At 45.0% G+C, this 22255-nt stretch overlaps 1 protein-coding gene and 1 pseudogene across 4 annotated transcripts in view; both read right to left on the bottom strand.

Annotated features, from left to right (window-relative positions):
* Nucleotides 1-22255, bottom strand: part of LMO1 (LIM domain only 1) — a 163184-nt gene that overhangs the window by 78668 nt on the left and 62261 nt on the right. The gene's annotated exons all lie outside the window — the stretch shown is intronic.
* On the bottom strand, nt 203-4212 carry LOC141049055 (uncharacterized; annotated as a pseudogene).

The raw sequence follows: 22255 nt of genomic DNA, 5'->3' as shown, positions 1-22255 counted from the left end.
GGGCAGTATTATAGTAGTTATATTCTTGTATATAGGAGCAGGATTATAGTAGTTATATTCGTGTACATAGGGGCAGTATTATAGTAGTTATATTCTTGTATATAGGAGCAGTATTATAGTAGTTATATTCTTGTACATAGGGAGCAGTATTATAGTAGTTATATTCTTGTACATAGGGGCAGTATTATAGTAGTTATATTCCTGTACATAGGGGCAGTATTATAGTAGTTATATTCTTGTACATAGGGGACAGTATTATAGTAGTTATATTCTTGTACATAGGGAGCAGTATTATAGTAGTTATATTCTTGTACATAGGGAGCAGTATTATAGTAGCTATATTCGTGTACATAGGAGCAGTATTATAGCAGTTATATTCTTGTACATAGGGGCAGTATTATAGTAGTTATATTCTTGTACATAGGGGCAGTATTATAGTAGTTATATTCGTGTACATAGGAGCAGTATTATAGCAGTTATATTCTTGTACATAGGGGCAGTATTATAGTAGTTATATTCTTGTACATAGGGGCAGTACTATAGTAGTTATATTCTTGTACATAGGGGCAGTATTATAGTAGTTATATTCTTGTACATAGGGGCAGTATTAAAGTAGTTATATTCTTGTACATAGGAGCAGTATTATAGTAGTTATATTCTTGTACATAGGAGCAGTATTATAGTAGTTATATTCTTGTACATAGGAGCAGTATTATAGTAGTTATATTGTTGTACATAGGGGCAGTATTATAGTAATATTCTTGTACATAGGAGCAGTATTATAGTAGTTATATTCTTGTACATAGGAGCAGTATTATAGTAGTTATATTCTTGTACATAAGGGGCAGTATTATAGTAGTTATATTCTTGTACATAGGGGCAGTACTATAGTAGTTATATTCTTGTGCATAGGGGCAGTATTATAGTAGTTATATTCTTGTGCATAGGAGCAGTATTATAGTAGTTATATTCTTGTACATAGGAGCAGTATTATAGTAGTTATATTCTTGTACATAGGAGCAGTATTATAGTAGTTATATTCTTGTACATAGGGGGCAGTATTATAGTAGTTATATTCTTGTACATAGGGGGCAGTATTATAGTAGTTATATTCTTGTACATAGGAGCAGTATTATATTATATTCTTGTACATAGGGGCAGTATTATAGTAGCTATATTCTTGTACATAGGGAGCAGTATTATAGTAGTTATATTCTTGTACATAGGAGCAGTACTATAGTAGTTATATTCTTGTACATAGGAGCAGTATTATAGTAGTTATATTCTTGTACATAGGAGCAGTACTATAGTAGCTATATTCTTGTACATAGGAGCAGTACTATAGTAGTTATATTCTTGTACATAGGGAGCAGTATTATAGTAGTTATATTCTTGTACATAGGAGCAGTATTATAGTAGTTATATTCTTGTACATAGGAGCAGTATTATATTATATTCTTGTACATAGGGGCAGTATTATAGTAGCTATATTCTTGTACATAGGAGCAGTACTATAGTAGTTATATTCTTGTACATAGGAGCAGTATTATAGTAGTTATATTCTTGTACATAGGAGCAGTATTATAGTAGCTATATTCTTGTACATAGGAGCAGTACTATAGTAGTTATATTCTTGTACATAGGAGCAGTATTATAGTAGTTATATTCTTGTACATAGGGGCAATTTTTATTGTACAGAAAGAAATACAATTAAATTTAACAACATTCCTCCAGTAATACAACACTTAATTCCCTAGGATTGTACATACATTCATTACATAACCAGATTATACATATCAAATTAACTTAGAGTCCATTCTCCTAGTTTGGGGGAAAAAAAAACAAAAAAAAACAAAACACTTTGCAAACAGAGCTCATCATATTCCTACCCAGTGACTCATCCTTCCATATCTTAACATTTCCTAATTTCTCCTAATGATTTTACCTATCTGAGTTTGGACATTATCAGACTCTTCCCGAGTGCCCTCAGGTAAGGGCTTCCGCTTTGGCGGAGGACAGTCATCTACGTCACTATCACACTCTGCGTTGATTCTTTTAAGGTCATCCTCAAAATCACCGTCAGACTCAGACAGAACATCAGACCTGTTAGATACGACCATTACACCTGCAGAGATCTGGACTTTCCTCCTGGCTCCTTGGCCAGTGTCATACCCCTCAGGTTTACGAGAGGTCTTGTCCTTTTTCTTTCTTTTAGGCTGGGATCACACTACCGTGCGTGATGTGAGAAACTCGCATGAGTCTCTCACATCACCACCTGGTGCTGCCGCCAGCACTCGGACCGGAGCTGCGGCTGTATGTATTTCTATGCAGCCACAGCTCCAGTCCTGATCGCCGACGGCAGTGCCAGTTGTTGATGCGAAAGACTCGTGCAAATACCTCACATCACACACGATAGTGTGTTCCCGGCCTTAGTCTGATTGGTATTTCCTTCATCACGAAACAATCACTGACCTCAGGGAGACCAGTCAAAGAAAACACTGCGGCAGCCGGCAAAGGCGCTCAATCACAGTGAAATCCTAGGTGCAGTGCTCCCTGGGAAATACGAATATGCAAATAAACTCCATGGAGCCTCATTTAAGAGTCTCAAACATGCGACTAGCCAGATCTTCCTCCAGGGGAGGACCCAGCCATTGGATGGATACCTGGCCTTGGTCTTTCCCTTGTCATATCTGTAAGGCTAAGTGCACACGTACCGGAACTCTTGCGGAAATTACCGCGAGAATTCCGGAATTCTATTCCGCGGGAAAATCGCATTTTAAATTCCCGCAATTTTCCCGCGGAAAAACTAGCATTTTGCAAGCGTAATTAGCTTGCAAAATGCTAGCGTTTTCCAAGCGATCTGTAGCATCGCTTGGAGGACTGGTCTCCCTGAGGTCAGTGATTGTTTCGTGATGTTGGTCTACTAGGCATTGCTCCCACCTAGCCAGAATCCTACTCCACACTGATGAGGGGCAACACCCCGAAACAGCTGTCTGTGGATGGATACCTGGCCTTGGTATTTTCCTTGTCATATCTGTAAACTCGTAAAGAACTGGATATTGACTTAAAGGGCCACTTAATATGGTGGTAATGGTGGATTCCGAAAGGAGCCACTCCTTGGCTGGGTCCTTCCCTGGAGGAAGATCTGGCTAGTCCCGTGTTTGAGACTCTTAAATGAGGCTCCACGGACTTTATTTGCTATTCTCTTCAGACACAGATGGTAGCACTGAAGTAATGCCTTCCTGTGACCGCTGCCCCTGAGGTACAACCTCCATACTCCCCTGTTCTCTCTCTGAACCCTGCTGCTCTGGTGTTAGCGGAGTAGACCCCTGGTGGACCTCTGGTCTGGTCAGTATTTCCCCTGATGGTAAAGCTGCCTCCTCCAGAATCTCTGCCCCTGCCACCAAGTCCTCGTCAGGAAAGTCTTTACAGATATTGTGCCAGGCGTCTGGACAGTCCCTGTGAGGGTGACCGATCTTCCCACAGAGGTTGCACCTGATGTTCTGGCAGTCTGCAGCTAGATGGCCGACCTCCCCACACAGGCTGCACTTCACCACAGTACAGGTATTTGCCAGGTGACCTGCCTTGCCACATTTAATACACTTACGAGGCTGCCCAGGATAGAAACACACACCCCTCTCCCTCCCAATAAAGAAGGAGTTGGGTAAGTGGGCAGTGATGTTATTGCACTGGCGCAGTTTCACCAAAACCCGCCACCCTCCCGTCCAGATACCATCACTGTCTCTGCTTTTGGTGAGGTCCGAGACCAGGTCACAATGCCTCCGGAGCCACACCACAATGTCCTGTGGGGGAACAGACTCATTCCAGAAGAAGACATTAACGGTGACAGTATCTGGCTTAGAGATAGGAAAAAAGCTGAACTTATTCCAGCCCTCAGTGTATCTAAATGTGGGGAAATTAGACCAGAATCTGTCCAGGTCAGACATGAGCTTAAAGCTGACATCATAGACCTGCCTGTCTGGAAGATTAATCACTGCCAAAATATTAACTGGCGCAAAGCCCATCTGGTGGCACAGGAACTCTCTGACCCCAAACCTCCTTGGCACCTCTGTGCCGAAAATGCATCACGTTTCTCCGTTTAAATGCCTGGCTGGTATAATTGGCACCAGAAGTAAAGGATGGAGCCCCACGACTCCAGGCATTACTGGTGGGAATGTGCGGGGGCGGACCGACGGGGTGAGGGTCTGCAGCAGGGAATTAAAGGGGGGAAATCACAGACATTATCATGCACACTGTAATCATCAACATCAATGTCATTATCAGAGTGTGCAGCATCCAAAGATACTGTGCTCCCCCAACCCCTCAGATACAGCACGGATATCCCCAGCATCAGAGACCTGCTGGGCACCATCAGTAACTAATGGCACATGTTCCCTATCCAAATGTTGTGCTTGGCATTCTGAGACTTGTAGTCCCTCTGCTGGAATGTGCACACCATGCTGCAGCTTGGAATCTGCCACAGGCTGCTGGTGCAGTATTGGTCCCTTTTGGAAGCCGAAGCTTGTGGGCTGCAGCACTGGCCGCACCGGCTTCTGGAGCCCACCTGGGACAATGTCTGAGCTGCAACTTGCAGAGTTCTGCTTGTGTGACAAACTGTTCCTGGTTCCTATAAGTCTCTCCCAGGGGCCCTATCCTCTCTAGGACGCAGTCCATGTCCCCCACCACTTTTGCCAGCAATACACCCAGTGAGTTCAGAACCTTGTCATATCCGGTGTGATCCCCGGGACTAGACTACAGGCAAATAGACTATACTGTAGGTATAGTCTATTTGCATTTGCAGCAAGTCTTTGTACTTCTTTAACTCACAGAACCTCTTGACCAGTCCTGGGATCTCCTCTGCGACCTGAAGCTCAGTTGCACGTGGCGTCTCCTCCTGGGATCCTGCTTTCAGTGATGTCCCCGGCTGCTTGGAACCAGACGTCTCCTTGATTTTCACCACTGCTGATTTTGTGGCTCCCAGGCTCCACAGCACTTTTACTGCTGCCACCTGACTGCGAGCTTCTGCGCCCAGAGCTCGCCATGCTGGCCACCACATGCTTCTGCTGCAGGTTCTCCAGGAGAGTCTGTCTCTCCAGTGAGGTCTGCCTGCTGGGAGTCAGCTGCACACCTGAGGCCGGTGATGGCACCTCCTGAGCTGCAGGCTGCTTTCCTCCATTCAGCTTCTCACCAGTAGATTTCTTTTGGATTTCTCCTACTTGCACTTCACTCTGCTTGCCTTGGCTGGCCGACTGCTTAACTGGAACTTTCTTACATACAACCATGGCTTTTCCTTGTTCCTTTACTTGACTCACTTTCACAACGTCATGTGTCCTGTTGCTGCTGCTACTTCCATTCTGAGATTTCTTTTCCTCAAAAATAACTTTGGGATTTGCATCCACATTAGAAACAGCTTGGGTGTTACTTCCCAGTGTAGGCCTGGAAGCCTGGGCCTTGCTTGGGGAGTTACCCCGCCCAAGGAGGCCCTTCTTCAGGCTTGCTCCAGACATCAGGAGAGCTACAAACACAGAACCTCTCAGTTAGGAGGCAGTATTATAGTAGTTATATTCTTGTACATAGAGGCAGTATTATAGTAGTTATATTCTTGTACATAGGAGCAGTATTATAGTAGTTATGTTCTTGTACATAGGGGCAGTATTATATTAGTTATATTCTTGTACATAGGGGGCAGTATTATAGTAGTTATATTCTTGTATATAGGAGGCAGTATTATAGTAGTTATATTCTTGTATATAGGAGCAGTATTATAGTAGTTATATTCTTGTACATAGGGGGCAGTATTATAGTAGTTATATTCTTGTACATAGGAGCAGTATTATAGTAGTTATATTCTTGTACATAGGGGCAGTATTATAGTAGTTATATTCTTGTACATATGGGAAGTATTATAGTGGATATATTCTTGTACATAAGAGCAGTATTATAGTAGTTATATTCGTGTACATAGGGGGCAGTATTATAGTAGTTATATTCTTGTATATAGGGGCAGTATTATAGTAGTTATATTCTTGTACATAGAGGCAGTATTATAGTAGTTATATTCTTGTACATAGGAGCAGTATTATTGTAGTTATATTCTTGTACATAGGGGCAGTATTATAGTAGTTATATTCTTGTACATAGGGGAAGTATTATAGTGGATATATTCTTGTACATAAGAGCAGTATTATAGTAGTTATATTCTTGTACATAGGGAGCAGTATTATAGTAGTTGTATTTTCGGATATGGAGGCAGTATTATAGTAGTTGTGTTTTTGCAAAAGTTTCAGTATTATAGCAGCTTTTCTTTTGCCTTCCTATTACATCTATTGGCATGCTTCCTCACACCGGATTCAGCCATTACCTAATTCGCTTTAGATGAAGCTATTCCCGGTGACCCCTTTCATTTCACCGTGGTTCTGCTGCCTGTTAATCACATTCCCCCGGGGCCGCGGCACATTCTACATTACTGCCGCACTTTGCAAACATGGCTTGGTGGGCACGGGGGGGGGGGGGGGGGGGGTAGAGATTACTGCTCAGCTGTCCAATTATCAAATCCCATCAGGTGAACTTCGCCTCACAGATAACTCCTGAAATGAATTCAGAAGTCTAAGATTCTGCACATTGCGGATCAGAGGGAGATTTGAGGGTCCGCCGCGTCCTGTCCATGCGACATGATAAGATTACACGGATGCAGCATTGAACATCTCTCCCAGAGGTGTCACGACAATACATAGTAACATAGTTATTAAGGTTGAAGGGAGACTTTAAGTCCATCTAGTTCAACCCATATCCTATCCTAACTTGCCCTAACATGTTGATCCAGAGGAAGGCAAAAAAAACCCATGTGGCAACAGTAAGCTTCACATTGGGGAAAAAAATTCCTTCCCGACTCCACATACGGCAATCAGACTAGCTCCCTGGATCAACACAATATTAAGGAAACTAGTGTATATACCCTGTAATATTATACTTTTCAAGAAAGGCATCCAGTCCCTTCTTAAATTTTAGTAGTGAATCACTCATTACAACATCATATGGCAGAGAGTTCCATAGTCTCACTGCTCTTACAGTAAAGAATCCGCGTCTGTGAGTATGCTTAAACCTTCTTTCCTCCAGACGTAGAGGATGCCCCCTTGTCCCCGTCACAGGTCTAAGAGTAAAAAGATCATTAGAAAGGTCTTTGTATTGTCCCCGCATATATTTATACATTGTAATAAGATCACCCCTAAGCCTTCGATTCTCCAAACTAAATAACCCCAAGTGTAATAACCTGTCTTGGTATTGCAGACCCCCTAGTTCCCTAATAACCTTGGTCGCTCTTCTCTGCACCCGCTCCAGTTCAGCTATGTCTTTCTTATACACCAGAGACCAGAACTGTACACAGTATTCTAAGTGTGGTCGCACTAGTGACTTATATAGAGGTAAAATTATGTTCTCCTCATGAGCATCTATGCCTCTTTTAATGCATCCCATTATTTTATTTGCCTTTGCAGCAGCTGCTTGACTCTGGCCACTAAATGTGAGTTTGTCGTCCACCCATACACCCAGGTCTTTTTCAGTGACTGTTTTGCCCAGTGTTTTACAATTAAGCACATAATTATACAACTTGTTCGTTCTACCCAAGTGCATGACCTTACATTTATCCCCATTAAAGCTCATTTGCCATTTATCAGCCCAAGCTTCTAGTTTACATAAATCCTCCTGTAATATAAAATTGTCCTCCTCTGTATTAATTACCCTGCAGAGTTTAGTGTCATCTGCAAATATTGAAATTCTACTCTCTATGCCCCCTACAAGGTCATTAATAAATATGTTAAAAAGAAGCGGGCCCAAAACTGACCCCTGTGGTACCCCACTGCTAACCGTGACCCAGTCCGAGTGTGCTCCATTAATAACCACCCTTTGTTTCCTATCCCTGAGCCAGCTCTTAACCCACCTACACATATTTTCCCCTATCCCCATTGTTCTCATTTTATGTATCAACCTTTTGTGTGGCACCGTATCAAAAGCTTTTGAAAAGTCCATGTACACCACGTCCACTGCATTCCCTTGGTCCAGTCCGGAACTTACCTCTTCATAAAAGCTTATCAGATTAGTCTGACAGGAACGGTCTCTTGTAAACCCATGTTGATATTGGGTCATAAGGTTATTCTTCTCCAGATACTCCAGTATAGTATCTCTTAGAAAACCCTCCAGGATTTTACCCACAGTTGAGGTTAAACTTACTGGCCTATAATTTCCAAGTCCAGTTTTTGTCCCCTTTTTGAATATTGGCACCACATTTGCTATACGCCAGTCCTGTGGTACAGACCCTGTTATTATGGAATCTTTAAAGATTAAAAATAGTGGTCTATCTATGACTGTGCTTAATTCCTGCAGTACTCGGGGGTGTATCCCATCCGGTGCAGGGCTGGTGATCACACCCGGGCCCTGGAGCCTGAGCGGCCCAAATGTCCCTTTGGCCTATATGAAAAGGCCAATACTATTAACGACCTGCAGTATTTGGGGCCCATGAGCTTCCGGTCATCACTGGTTTATATAGAGCCATATTCATACAATGTTTCCATCCTGGAGAACGAACTGATACAAGACGACCTTGATCTGCAACCACACTGGGGACGGGCTGGATGGAGGGGCTGACAATCACATTATCCACAATTTCCTTCCACCTTATGAGGAGCTTATTTGCCTACTACTTCCCAAAGTGTTATATCGCCCCCCCCCCCCCCGACACCTGAGAATTCTGACCCTTACGAGTCCCCATAGTGGGTCTTTTGCTCAGAATATGGCACGACCGTTGGTTCCTGATTGCTGTTCTTTCTGTACTATATGGCGGTATTTATTAGACTCTGTACAGTATTATATTTGTGCACTGTATGGCGGTGTTTGCTCAGACATATCAGGTATAATAATAGCAATAACATGCGCTATTATTTAGCCAACATGACTATATTAGTAATCTTTTTATTTTATATAGCGCCAACATATTCCACAGCACTTTACAGACATTATCATCACTGTCCCCAATGGGGCTCACAATCTAAATCCCCTATCAATATGTCTTAGCAATGTGGGAGGAAACCGGAGTACCTGGAGGAAACCCACGCAAACACGGGGAGAACATACAAACTCCTTGCAGATGTTGTCCTTGGTGGGATTTGAACCCAGGACTCCAGCGGTACAAGACTGCAGTGCTAACCACTGAGCCACCGTGCTGCCCCTATACACTATATAAGCACCATTTATACAACAAAGGCGGCACTATATGGCAGGTTTATGAAACAACAGAAGGAATATAATAGACTGTCCCTAACATACGGGCAACCTGCAGGGGTCTGATGACTACTGACTGATAATCTCCTGGATGGGATGCCCCCCGCCGTCCGGGCTCCGGTCATTAGTAGAGACCCCTATGTGCGGCTCCAGAACAAAGACGCCATCGCTTCTGGTCCTCCGCAGGACAGACCCACGTCCCCCCCAATGGAGGCGCAGACAGAGACGTTCCCGTCATTGTGATATTTGAAAAGCTGCAAGTTTAATTTAAAAGAAGAGCAAACCAATAATCTCGCGAAATAGCGGTGAACGGAGAAAATTACCGTCCGCGCCAGGCGGAAAAAAAAACTGGAAGGACTTAAGAAATTTATAAAACTAATCTCAGAGTGGAAATTAGAAATCAACCCCAAGAAACAGAATAACACAAAAGAAATATTACTGTCCACTTTCTGAATCAATATAACACCGCGCCGCGACCAAATTACCATGGAAACCCGAGTAAAAAGAATAAAGCAATTCTTATTATTTGAAAATAAAATCACCGCCTGCAGCCTGGGCTTTATTACAGCCGCTGATAGATCACCGCCGCGTATTTATGTGAAATATTGCTTCCAAATCAATCATTTCATGAATGTACAAATTTTGCCAAGTGTCGCGCTTGAAGAATTTAAGTAAATAATAAAAAGAGAGAGAATGGGGGAGGAAAAAACATCCGAGGAGACGCCGAGGTTATATTTTTATTTAAAGCAAAGTGAATGCGCCTTTAATGAGAGTCGTCGCGACTCGCGGTGGCCGCACAGGTGGTAAAGCGTGTTTTGTGTGACTGGGGCGAGAGCAGCAAATAGTGAAGGATGGCGGCTTCTGAGGGCAGCTGAAGGTGAAGGTCCGCGGCTTCTGAGAGCGGCTGAAGGTGAGGTCGGCAGTTTTGAGAGCGGCTGAAGGTAAAGGGCCAGCAGCTTCTGAGAACGGCTGAAGTGAAGGCCGGCGGCTTCTGAGAGCGGCTGAAGGTGAAGGCCGGCAGCTTCTGAAAGCGGCTGAAGGTGAAGGCCGGCGGCTTCTGAGAGCGGCTGAAGGTGAAGGCCGGCAGCTTCTGAAAGCAGCTGAAGGTGAAGGCCGGCAGCTTCTGAGAGCGGCTGAAGGTGAAGGCCGGCAGCTTCTGAGAGCGGCTGAAGGTGAAGGCCGGCAGCTTCTGAGAGCGGCTGAAGGTGAAGGCTGGCAGCTTCTGAGAGCGGCTGAAGGTGAAGGTCCGCGGCTTCTGAGAGCGGCTGAAGGTGAAGGCCGGCAGCTTCTGAGAGCGGCTGAAGGTGAAGGCCGGCAGCTTCTGTGAGCAGATGAAGGTGAAGGCCGGTAGCTTCTGAGGCTAGATGAAGGTGAAGGCCGGTAGCTTCTGAGAGAGGCTGAAGGTGAAGGCCGGTAGCTTCTGAGAGATGAAGGTGAAGGCCGGTAGCTTCTGAGAGCAGATGAAGGTGAAGGCCGGCAGCTTCTGAGAGCGGCTGAAGGTGAAGGCCGGCAGCTTCTGAGAGCAGCTGAAAGTGAAGGCCGGCAGCTTCTGAGTGCGGCTGAAGTGAAGGCCGGCGGCTTTTGAGAACGGCTGAAGGTGAAGGCCGGCAGCTTCTGAGAGCAGCTGAAGGTGAAGGCCAGTAGCTTCTGAGTGTGGCTGAAGTGAAGGCCGGCAGCTTTTGAGAACGGCTGAAGGTAAAGGCCGGCAGCTTCTGAGAGCAGCTGAAGGTGAAGGCCGGCAGCTTCTGAGAGCAGCTGAAGGTGAAGGCCGGCAGCTTCTGAGAGCGGCTGAAGGTGAAGGCCGGCAGCTTCTGAGAGCGGCTGAAGTGAAGGCCGGCGGCTTTTGAGAATGGCTGAAGGTGAAGGCCGGCAGCTTCTGGGCTCCTAAGAGCAGCTGAAGGTGAAGGCCAGCAGCTTCTGAGAGCGGCTCAAGGTGAAGGCCGGCAGCTTCTGACAGCGGCTGAAGTGAAGGCCGGCGGCTTTTGAGAACGGCTGAAGGTGAATGCTGGCAGCTTCTGACAGTGGCTGAAGGTGAAGGCCAGCAGCTTCTGAGAGCAGCTGAAGGTGAAAGCCGGCGGCTTCTGCGGGCGGCTGAAGGTGAAGGCCAGCAGCTTCTGAGAGTGGCTGAAGGTGAAGGCTGGCAGATTTTGAAAGCGGCTGAAGGTGAAGGCTAGTGGCTTCTGAGAGTGGCCATTTTAGGAAGAAGAGCACAGAGAGGTCAGCAGAGACAGCAAGAAGAACCACCAAATATCCTTACAGAGCAAGGAGCTATCGGGTGACATCATGGTAATATCGAGTGATGACATCATTAGATCACATATATGATTTATAGGTACAGCTCCAGAAACTGTTTGGATAAGAATACAAGGGCAGAACAATGGAAAGGACACCATTGTAGGCATTTACTACAGGCCGCCTGTGCAAGCTGAAGATATGGATGAACTCTTTATGCATCAAATGGCCAAGTTCTCCAAAAAATAAGACATAGTTGTCATGGGAGATTTCAACTATCCAGACATTTGTTGGGAATCTCTCTCAGGCAAAACTAACAGGTCAAGGAAATTCTTATCCTCTCTTGCTGACAACTTTATCTTCCAAAAGGTAGGGGAGAAAACAAGGGGAACTGCTACCTTGGATCTAATCCTTATAAACAGGGAGTAAATGGTTGAGGAGGTAAAAGTGGCTGGGACCCTAGGAGGTAGCGACCATGCTATTTTAGAATTTTGGATAACTAGAGGAGGAAGACCTGTGAAGACTCAGACGTCAAGGTTAGATTTCAGAAAGGCAGATTTTAAGGGATTCAGAAAGAGAATTGGAGGGATCCAATGGCTGGATATCCTTAAAGACAAAAATGTCCAGGAAGGATGGGAAATCTTGAAAAATGAAATTCTCAAAGCACAATTGTTAACAATTCCGAAAAGAGGGAAGAATAGGAAGCATTTAAGGAAACCAGGATGGATGAACACAGAACTTAAGCACATGCTAAAAAGGAAGAAAAAAATGTTTATAAAATGGAAAGAGGGAGGCATATCTAAAGAAGAATATAATGCTGTCTGCAGAACCTGCAGGGCACAAATCAGATTAGCTAAAGCTGAAAATGAATTGAGGCTTGCAAGAGATGTCAAAAGCAATAATAAAGGATTTTGGGGATATGTCAAAAGTAAAAGAAAAGTCAAAGATGCTATAGGATTTTTACAGGATGAAAATGATGAAATGGTAAGACAGGATGTTGAGAAGGCCAAACTTTTAAATTCCTATTTTGCATCTGTTTTCTCTCAGAAAGGAAATGTAACATCAACTGTTCTTCACTGTCCTTTTAAGGGAATAGAAGAATCCAGGATATCTATAAACAGAAAGATAGTGAGTAAACACTTAGCTAACCTAAATGAATTCAAGTCTCCAGGTCCAGATGAATTACACCCCAGAGTACTGAAGGAGATAGCAGAAGAAATTTTTGAACCCCTCTCCATAATCTTTGAAAATTCTTGGAGAACAGGAGAAGTCCCAGAAGACTGTAGAAGAGCAAATGTTGTTCCTATCTTCAAAAGGGGGAATAAGGTGGACCCAGGCAACTATAGGCCGGTGAGTCTGACTTCTATACCAGGAAAGATCTTTGAACAAATTATTAAACAACATGTATGTCAGTACCTGGATAAGAATGTAGTGATTAAACAGAGTCAGCATGGGTTTGTAACTAATAAGTCATGTCAGACTAACTTAATTTCCTTCTATGATGGAATCACTGATTGGGTGGATCAAGGAAATGCTGTAGATATAGTATATCTTGACTTCAGCAAAGCACTTGACAAAGTATCTCATACAATCCTTATTGAAAACATGACTAAGTATGGAATGGACAAGGCAACTGTTAGGTGGATTCATAACTGGCTTAGTGACCGGACCCAAAGAGTGGTCGTAAATGGCTGCACATCCAGTTGGAAGAATGTCTTAAGTGGGGTACCACAGGGCTCTGTCCTGGGCCCTGTATTGTTCAACATCTTTATCAATGATTTAGATGAAGGAATTGAGGGTAAACTGATTAAATTTGCTGATGACACAAAGCTAGGAGGGATAGCTAATACTAGAGAAGAGAGAGAGGATTCAAAAAGATATAAATAAACTGGAGAAGTGGGCAGCAACTAACAAAATGGTTTTTAACAGGGAAAAATGCAAAGTACTACATCTGGGCAATAAAAATGAAAAAAGCATATACAGAATGGGAGGAATAGGGCTAAGCAACAGCACATGTGAAAAAGACTTGGGTATACTAATAGATCACAGACTGAATATGAGTCAACAGTGTGATGCAGCAGCAAAAAAGGCAAATGCAATTCTAGGATGTATTAACAGAAGCATACAGTCTAGATCACGTGAAGTCATTATTTCCCTCTACTCCTCTTTGGTCAGACCTCATCTGGAATATTGTGTCCAGTTTTGGGCACCACATTTTAAAAAAGACATCAACAAACTGGAGCAAGTTCAGAAAAGAGCGACCAGAATGGTGACCGGTCTGCAAACCCTGTCTTATGAGGAAAGGTTGCAGGATTTGGGAATGTTTAGTTTGCAAAAGAGAAGGCTGAGAGGAGACTTAATAGCTGTCTACAAATATCTAAAGGGCTGTCACATTGTAGAAGGATCAACTTTATTCTCATTTGCACAAGGAAAGACTAGAAGCAATGGGATGAAACTGAATGGGAGGAGACACAGATTAGATATTAGAAAAAACTTTTTGACAGTTAGAGTGATCAATGAGTGGAACAGGCTGCCACGAGAAGTGGTGAGTTCTCCTTCAATGGAAGTCTTCAAACAGAGGCTGGACAGACATCTGACTGGGATGATTTAGCGAATCCTGCTTTGAGCAGGGGGTTGGACCAGATGGCCCAGGAGGTCCCTTCCAACTCTATGATTCTATGATTCTATGTCTCCCTGTATAACGCACCGTATCAGCCCGAATGCCGAAAATCAGCTCCTTATAAGAGGCCAGCAGCACAATAAGGGGTTAAGATATCAACCACCGCATATAGCAACGTACACTAAGCACAAATCCTGGCTGATAACAGGGAGCAGACGATTATAAGCAACTTTTATTTTACAGTCATGTCTCCCCAGTAATGGCTGATAATAGGGAGTAATAGATTGTTTTGCACTCAATCTATACAACGGTGCTGACTTATAAAGTTGCACAGCTGAAGGTTTACTCTAATTGTGTCCATCCTACATAAATTGGAGCCCTCTTATGGATATATCAGGTAGCACTGTGCGGAATATACAGAGACAAGTAAAAGTCTGAGCACCCCTGGTTAAAATTACTATGAACAGTTCAGTAAGTTGAAAATGACATGATCTGATGATCTGTAAAAGGCCTAAAGTTACAGATGACACATTTCCTTTGTATTTTAGTCCCCCCAAAAATACTGTATATATTGCCATTTTTTAAATTTTAAAAATTACAAAAAGTATAATGGACTAATGCAAAAGTTTGTGCACCCTTGGAGATTTGAGACACAGGGGGCGCAGGGAGACACAGGGGGCACAGTGGATGCAGGGGACACATGGACCCTTCTTCCTGGGCTGACTGCCTGTCGGCCGCCTTCTTTTCTCACTGTCATGTCTGGGGCTTACTTCTTATTACACGTGTGGCGGCCCCTTTCTCCCATGACCTTTTATGGGATTTTCAGCACATTTACGCTTTGGTTCCACATATATACATAGTTAGCAAATTCACTGCTGTAAACTGTTTTAATATCTTTCCCAACACGTAAATCACTGAGCTGATCTTTGACCTGCGGTGAACTCAATGAGCAGTTCTTTGACCTGTGGTGAACTCACTGAGTTGATCTTTGATCTGCGGTGAACTCACTGAGTTGATCTTTGATCTGCGGTGAACTCATCTGAGCTGATCTTTGTCCTGCGGTGAACTCACTGAGCTGATCTTTGACCTGCGGTGAACTCACTGAGCTGATCTTTGACCTGCGGTGAACTCACTGAGCTGATCTTTGACCTGCGGTGAACTCACTGAGCTGATCTTTGACCTGCGGTGAACTCACTGAGCTGATCTTTGACCTGCGGTGAACTCACTGAGCTGATCTTTGACCTGCGGTGAACTCACTGAGCTGATCTTTGACCTGCGGTGAACTCACTGAGCTGATCTTTGACCTGCGGTGAACTCACTGAGCTGATCTTTGACCTGCGGTGAACTCACTGAGCTGATCTTTGGCCTGCGGTGAACTCACTGAGCTGATCTTTGACCTGCGGTGAACTCACTGAGCTGATCTTTGACCTGCGGTGAACTCACTGAGCTGATGCCTCAATATAATTTTTGAAGCAAGTTTCATACTTTGGGATGGTTCCCAGCCACTTAAAAAAAAAGTTTCCAAAATTATGCCGATGTAAAGTAGACATGTGAGAAATGTTATTTATGAACTATTTTGTGACATATCTCTATGATTTAAGGGAACAAAAATTAAAAGTTTGAAAATTGCAAAATTTTCAAAAAATTTTGCCAACTTTGTTTTTTTTTATAAATAAACGCAAGTCATATCGAAGAAATGTTACCACTAACATGAAGTACAAAATGCCATGAAAAAATAATCTCAGAATCAGTGGGATCCGTTGAAGCTCCAAAGACAGTGGTCATAAAATTTCAAAAGTGGCTCGGTCACTAACTGGTTAAATGTTACCTTGCGTTATATGTGTTTTTTCACATTTGTGTGTAATAAACATTGTTCTATGTGAAGCATTTTAAGACCCCACACATCCTCCTTTCTAAAATATGCCACTATACGGAGTAGCTTCATGGTTCATCTAGGGCGCTCGTCTCTAGCTGATTCCTTCCGTAGGTTTTTGTTGCACCTCATGGGTTGTTATTTAGTGATTCCTATTTCTGTGTCATCCTCAGTTTATCCCACGGTCACCATGTATTTTAGGACACGTGATGAGACGCGGCTCCTGCTATTGAATTATGTCTTTAAGATGGTGACGACAATGAGTTGGGGGCGGCAAGACAAAATGGTCAGATGCAAAGATCTTGTAAAAAGCAGAATATTGTGAAACCGAGCATTTCTAGCGATAGTCCAAGGGGTTGAAGCTTTCCCTTCATTCAAGGTGGAGGACGAAGCCTTTGAGGACAATCGGGAGGAGCTTTCTAATAGTTGTTCTAACGGCTTCATGAAATTGTTACCCAAATGTAATTCTTCCTCCTTATCTGAGATGGAAACAGATGGAGGACTTTCAGAACATTATTAAGGATGAACTTTCCGCTGAGGCCCTCAGGAAATTCAATGATGAGTTAGATCTGGATTATCAGAAATGGGAGAAGGAGCTCAGGAGCCTAAACTGAAAAGTTCCAGAGAGCACTCAATGACTAACAAACAAATGGAGTCTACAGATGGAGGATACTGAAACCTCGACCACAAGCCTCTCACTATCCAGCTCAACCTCCCGATCTGCGCCCCCTTCTATTAGATCCTTCACCTTGGGCGATAAATTTAATAACTCAAAAACCCAAAAGAACAGGAAAAATACCTTCAGGTAATGAACCTTCTGAATACAAATTGACTAATTCCCAGATTGAGCCTTTCCAAATGCCTCAGATTCTCTTCAACTAATTCTATGTTTTTTTCAGTCCTGAAGGATCTTCACATTTTTCACGGAAACAAATATTAAAGAAATTACAAATCAAAAAAAAATCATGGGTTATGATTTTGAGACGAAAGTTGAGATAGAGGACCTTGAAGATCTCTTGAGAGAACAACTATCTGCACAGGAAGGTCCTCTTCCTCAGACCATTATGCCTAGGTCCACAAGGTTTCCCCCTTGTCCACGAGGTTTCTTCCTTGTCCTCGAGGATTCTTCCTTGTGCACGAGATTTCCCCCTTGTCTACAACATTTCCCCCTTGCCCTCGAGGTTTCCCCCATGCCCTCAAGGTTTCCCCCTTGTCCGCCAGTTTTCCCCCTTGCCTGTGATGTTCCACCTTGGCCGCCAGGTTTCCCCCTTGTCCCTTTCTGCACCCATGGAGATTTTCACCAAACTTGTTACAGAAGAATTTAAGACCATATCAACAAGGTGACTGTCTGATAACCTTCCATGTCTTCAAAGACCGCCTCCACAGAGGACATGGAGGGATACATCGTGATGTTTCCTAGTAAATTATGTGAGAAGGAGGTGTCCACCGGCTGAGGGACAGGAACACGTCTGAGGGACAGGAACACGTAAAACAAGTTACCATGCAGCCCTCCATCATATGTGTGAATGAGGCCTTACAATGATACATCGCAGATCTTGCTCATCCTAAATCCTGGGACCCCGATGCTGCCAAAGTAAAGGGGTCCACCCCAATAGGGTCCAGACCGCTCCATCTGAGTGTGCAGATTGGCAAACCCCTATAATAATCATGGTGGGCTAGAGCCAAGGTGCCCGGTCCACCCAGCACAGTGGCCATAGGGATCAATATAGGGGTACAGCTGTGCGTGTAATGAATGTGTGGGGGCAAGAGTACATTTTGCTTTTGAGGGACAGGGGTCTCAGGGTCCATGTGTAATGAGCCTTGGTGTAACTTGAGGCTTGTGGGCCCCATGTAAAATCTCCAACACAGCCCCCAAATACCAGAAGTGTTTAATAGGAATAGTGTTTTCCTATGTGGCAATGGAATCTTTTGGGCCCCCCAGTCTCCAGGGCCCCAGATCAGCAGTTACACCCTACAATGATGCTGGTCCCACTCCTGACTTTTCAGCTCAGCTGATGAAACATAAAATCCCACAAAACTTTGTGAAGTTCTGCAGAGAACCCACGTGGCCTCGGATCGGCCGTCAGTGTCTCTGGTACGGGGGCTGCCAGGTGGAGCGGGGGCTGCCAGGCAGAGCGGCTCGGAGCTCCCGGCCAGGAAAGGGTGAAGCTTTTAGGTGGAAGCGGCAGGTGATCTCAGCTCTTCTGCAAGTCCTAATGCTCTTAAAAGCCACTTTGGGCGCGGGTGTAATTGGGCATCAGTAGTTAATGCGGAGTATTGACTGCATTACATGCTCCCGTGCATCCTCCAGTAATGCCGATTGCATCACCTTGTACATTTACCGTCCTGCCGGAGCCAATAGCTGTTAAAAGCAATTCCAATCATGAATCACCGAGGAAACTTTCAGCGAGCGCCGCGGCCGAGAGACAATTTACAGTTGAGTTAATCTGGGTACATTAGTGAGACATGGAAGCAGGGAGACAGCCACAGTGCTGCTGCGAGAAGAGACCCCCCGAGAGGCGAGCAGCCCATCCGAGCAGCCGTTGGGCCGAGCACTGAGGCGTCCGATAACGGCTCCACAGTCACGTACAATCTCTGCTTGCTGTCAAGGAACGGGAACATTATCACTTACACTCAGGAGAAAAGACTTGTGAAGGCCATAGACAATGACCAGGTCGGCCGGCTGCCCACCGGCTCCCCAATACACAATGACCAGATCGACCGGCTGCCCACCGGCTCCCCGATACACAATGACCAGATCGACCGGCTGACCGCCGTCTCCCTATACACAATAACCAGACCGGCTGTCTGACCACCGTCTCCCTGATACACAATTACCAGATCGGCCGGCTGACCGCCGTCTCCCCATGCACAATGACCAGATCAGCCAGCTGACCGCCGTCTCCCCAATACACAATGACCAGATCGGCCGGCTGACCGCCGTCTCCCACTACATGATGACCAGATCGACCGGCTGACCGCCGTCTCCCCATACACAATTACCAGATCAGCCGGCTAACCGCCGTCTCCCCATACACAATTACCAGATTAGCAGGCTGACCGCCGTCTCCCCAATACACAATGACCAGATCGACCGGCTGCCCACCGGCTCCCCGATACACAATGACCAGATCGACGTGCTGACCGCCGTCTCCCACTACATGATGACCAGATCGACCGGCTGACCGCCGTCTCCCCATACACAATTACCAGATCAGCCGGCTGACCGCCATCTCCCACTACATGATGACCAGATCGGCTGGCTGACCGCCATCTCCCCATACACAATGCCCAGATCGACCTGCTGACCGCCATCTCCCACTACATGATGAACAGATCGACCGGCTGACCGCCGTCTCCCTGATACACAATGACCAGATCGGCCGGCTCACCGCCGTCTCCCACTACATGATGACCAGATCGGCTGGCCGACCGTCTCCCTGATACATGATGACCAGATCGGCCGGCTGCCCGCCGTCTCTTCATACACAACCAGATCAGCTGGTCAACCGTCTCCCTGATACACAATGACCAGATTGGCCGGCTGACTGCCGTCTCCCTGATACACAATGACCAGATCGGTCGGCTGACCACTGTCTCCCTACACACAATAACCAGACCAGCTGTCTGTCCGCTGTCTCCCCATACACAATTACCAGATCGACCGGCTGACCGCCGTCTCCCCATACACAACCAGATCGGCTGGCCAACTGTCTCCCTGATACACAATGACCAGATCGGCCGGCTGCCCGCCGATTCCCAATACATGATGACCAGATCAGCTGGCCAACCGTCTCCCTGATACACAATGACCAGATTGGCCGGCTGACCGCTATCTCCCCATACACAATAACCAGACCGGCTGTCTGACCACCGTCTCCCCGATACACAATGACCAGATCGGCTGGCTGACCGCCGGCGGGAGGGATTTCCGTTACAGACAGACAGAACTAGACGATTATATAGTGTGTGTGTGTAGATAGAGAGATATATATATATATATATATATAAAAATCAATCAAGAAAAAAGGACAGCACTACCAAAATAATACAGCAGGTGCAAAACCTATTCAGCAGTGTCCAAACAGCCAAAATGACAAAAGGAAAAAAAATAGGCAGCACTCAAATTAAATGTGAAAAAATTGGATACTTTACTGATCCTCAGATGGCAACGTTTCAACGGTGACCCGTCTTTGTCAAGCCATATATATATATATATATATATATACATACACATACACACACATCCATCCTAAAATACAAAAGTAAATATACATATTATAGTGGCTGGTATAGTGTAGTGGTTAAGTGGGAGACTGGAGTTCAAATCCCGGCTCTGACCTGACCTTAGGTGGCTGTTGTAGCTGTTAAAAGTGCATAATCAACATGGGAGTCTGTGGGGTTCATACATAATATACCAGTAGTGGTCCTTGGGCAAGACTACTAACACTATAGTGCCTACCTCAATAAACATGAGAGTGTCACAAACAAAGAAAGAGTCATGCGCCCGGATTAACAAGTCAGATGTCGAGGAACTAGGACAATTCGATGATAAATGGGCTACTGGACAAGGCAAGAGAACCTGGATCTGATAAAATGCTAGAGAGGCAAATCAGAACCCCCCACTTGACTGCAAAAGACCTTCAGAAAGATTTAGCAGACTCTGGAGTTGTGGTATATTGCTCTACTATTCAGAGACACCTGACCTTCATGGAAGAGTCATCAGAAGAAAACCTCTCCTGCGTTAGCATGAGAAATATGCAAAAGGATATCTAAACAAGCCTGATGCATTTTAGAAACAAGTCCTGTGGACCGATGAGGATAAAATAGATCTCTGTGGCCACAATGATCAAAGGTGGAGAACAACGGCACAGATTTTCAGGAAAGGAACATCTCGCCAACCATTAGGCATGAGGGAACATTTCATGAGTAGAGTGAAGAATGGATTCAATGACATTTCAATAAATTCTTGGTGCAAATAGAATACCATGTGTAAAAAAGCTGAAGGTGAAAAGAGGAAGAGGATGGCTTCTACAAATGGAGAATGATCCTAAACACACGTCACAATCCACAGTAGACGACCTCAAAAGGCGCAAGATGAAGGTTTCACTATGTGTTCTGAGTCCCCTAATCTGATCATCATTGAAAATCTGTGGTGAGACCTCAAAACAGCAGAGGAAGCAAGATGGACCAGGAACCTCACAGAACGGTGAGGAATTCTCCAGGGAAGAATGGAGAAAAATCTTTCAAACAAGAACTGAAAGACTCTTGTCAGGCGACAAAAAGCGTTTACAAGCTGTGATACTTCTGCAAGTAGGCTGCGGCCATGGCTGCAGCATAATCGCATGTTATTGTGTATGTAATTAATATGGTTGCGATTATCCTGATATAAAAAAAAAATGGTGCACAGCACGCTTGCGCAGTAAGGCTGAGTTCACACGTGGCGTTTTTTTCGCGTTTTTAACCGCGCGATTTTGCTGCGAAAAATAAGCATCCCATGCATTCCTATGGGATTCCACAATGCTGTGCTAATGCTGCGGTTTTTACCGCGGCGGAATCGCTTTGCGGTAAAAAACGCAGCATGCTCATTAATTTCGCGGAATCGCGGCAATCCCGCACCCATAGGAATGCATTGTTCTGCTTACTTTCCGCATGTGGCTGTGCCCACCATGCAAAAAGTAAGCAGAACATTTGCGGATGGTACCCACGGTCCGGAGGAGACTGTCCTCCGGGCTTTGGGTACCATATCCCTGTAAAAAATAGAATTTAAAATAAAAAATATTGTTATTCTCACCTTCCGACGTCCCGCGCAGCCTTCCCCCCTCTCTCCACACACCCGGTCCCAGTAAGCCTTTGTGAGCGATGACGTCCGTTCTCGCGGGATCGCGAAGTCTCGCGGTCATTCGCGCAACGTCATTCCGAATGACCGCGAGACGTCGCGATCCCGCGAGAACGGACGTCATCGCGGTAATTGTCGCAAAGGATTACTGGGACTGGGAGCGTGGAGAGAGGCGGGAAGGCTGCGCGGGACGCCGGAAGGTGAGAATAACAATTTTTTTTTTTTTTTTAATATTTTTTACATTCTATCTTTTACTATTGATGCCGCATAGGCGGCCTCAATATTAAAAAGTTGGTCACACTTGTCAAACACTATGTTTGACGAGTGTGACCAACCTGTCAATCAGTTCTCCAAGCGATGCTCCAGATCGCTTGGAAAATGCTAGCAATTCTGCAAGCTAATTACGCTTGCAAAATGC

This window comes from Dendrobates tinctorius, unplaced genomic scaffold, assembly GCF_039654945.1.
Source record: "Dendrobates tinctorius isolate UK_male_01 unplaced genomic scaffold, ASM3965494v1 ptg000142l, whole genome shotgun sequence".
Lineage (NCBI taxonomy): Eukaryota > Metazoa > Chordata > Amphibia > Anura > Dendrobatidae > Dendrobates > Dendrobates tinctorius.
Note: the sequence above shows the minus strand (reverse complement) of the source record. Positions and strands in the feature narration are given on the sequence as shown.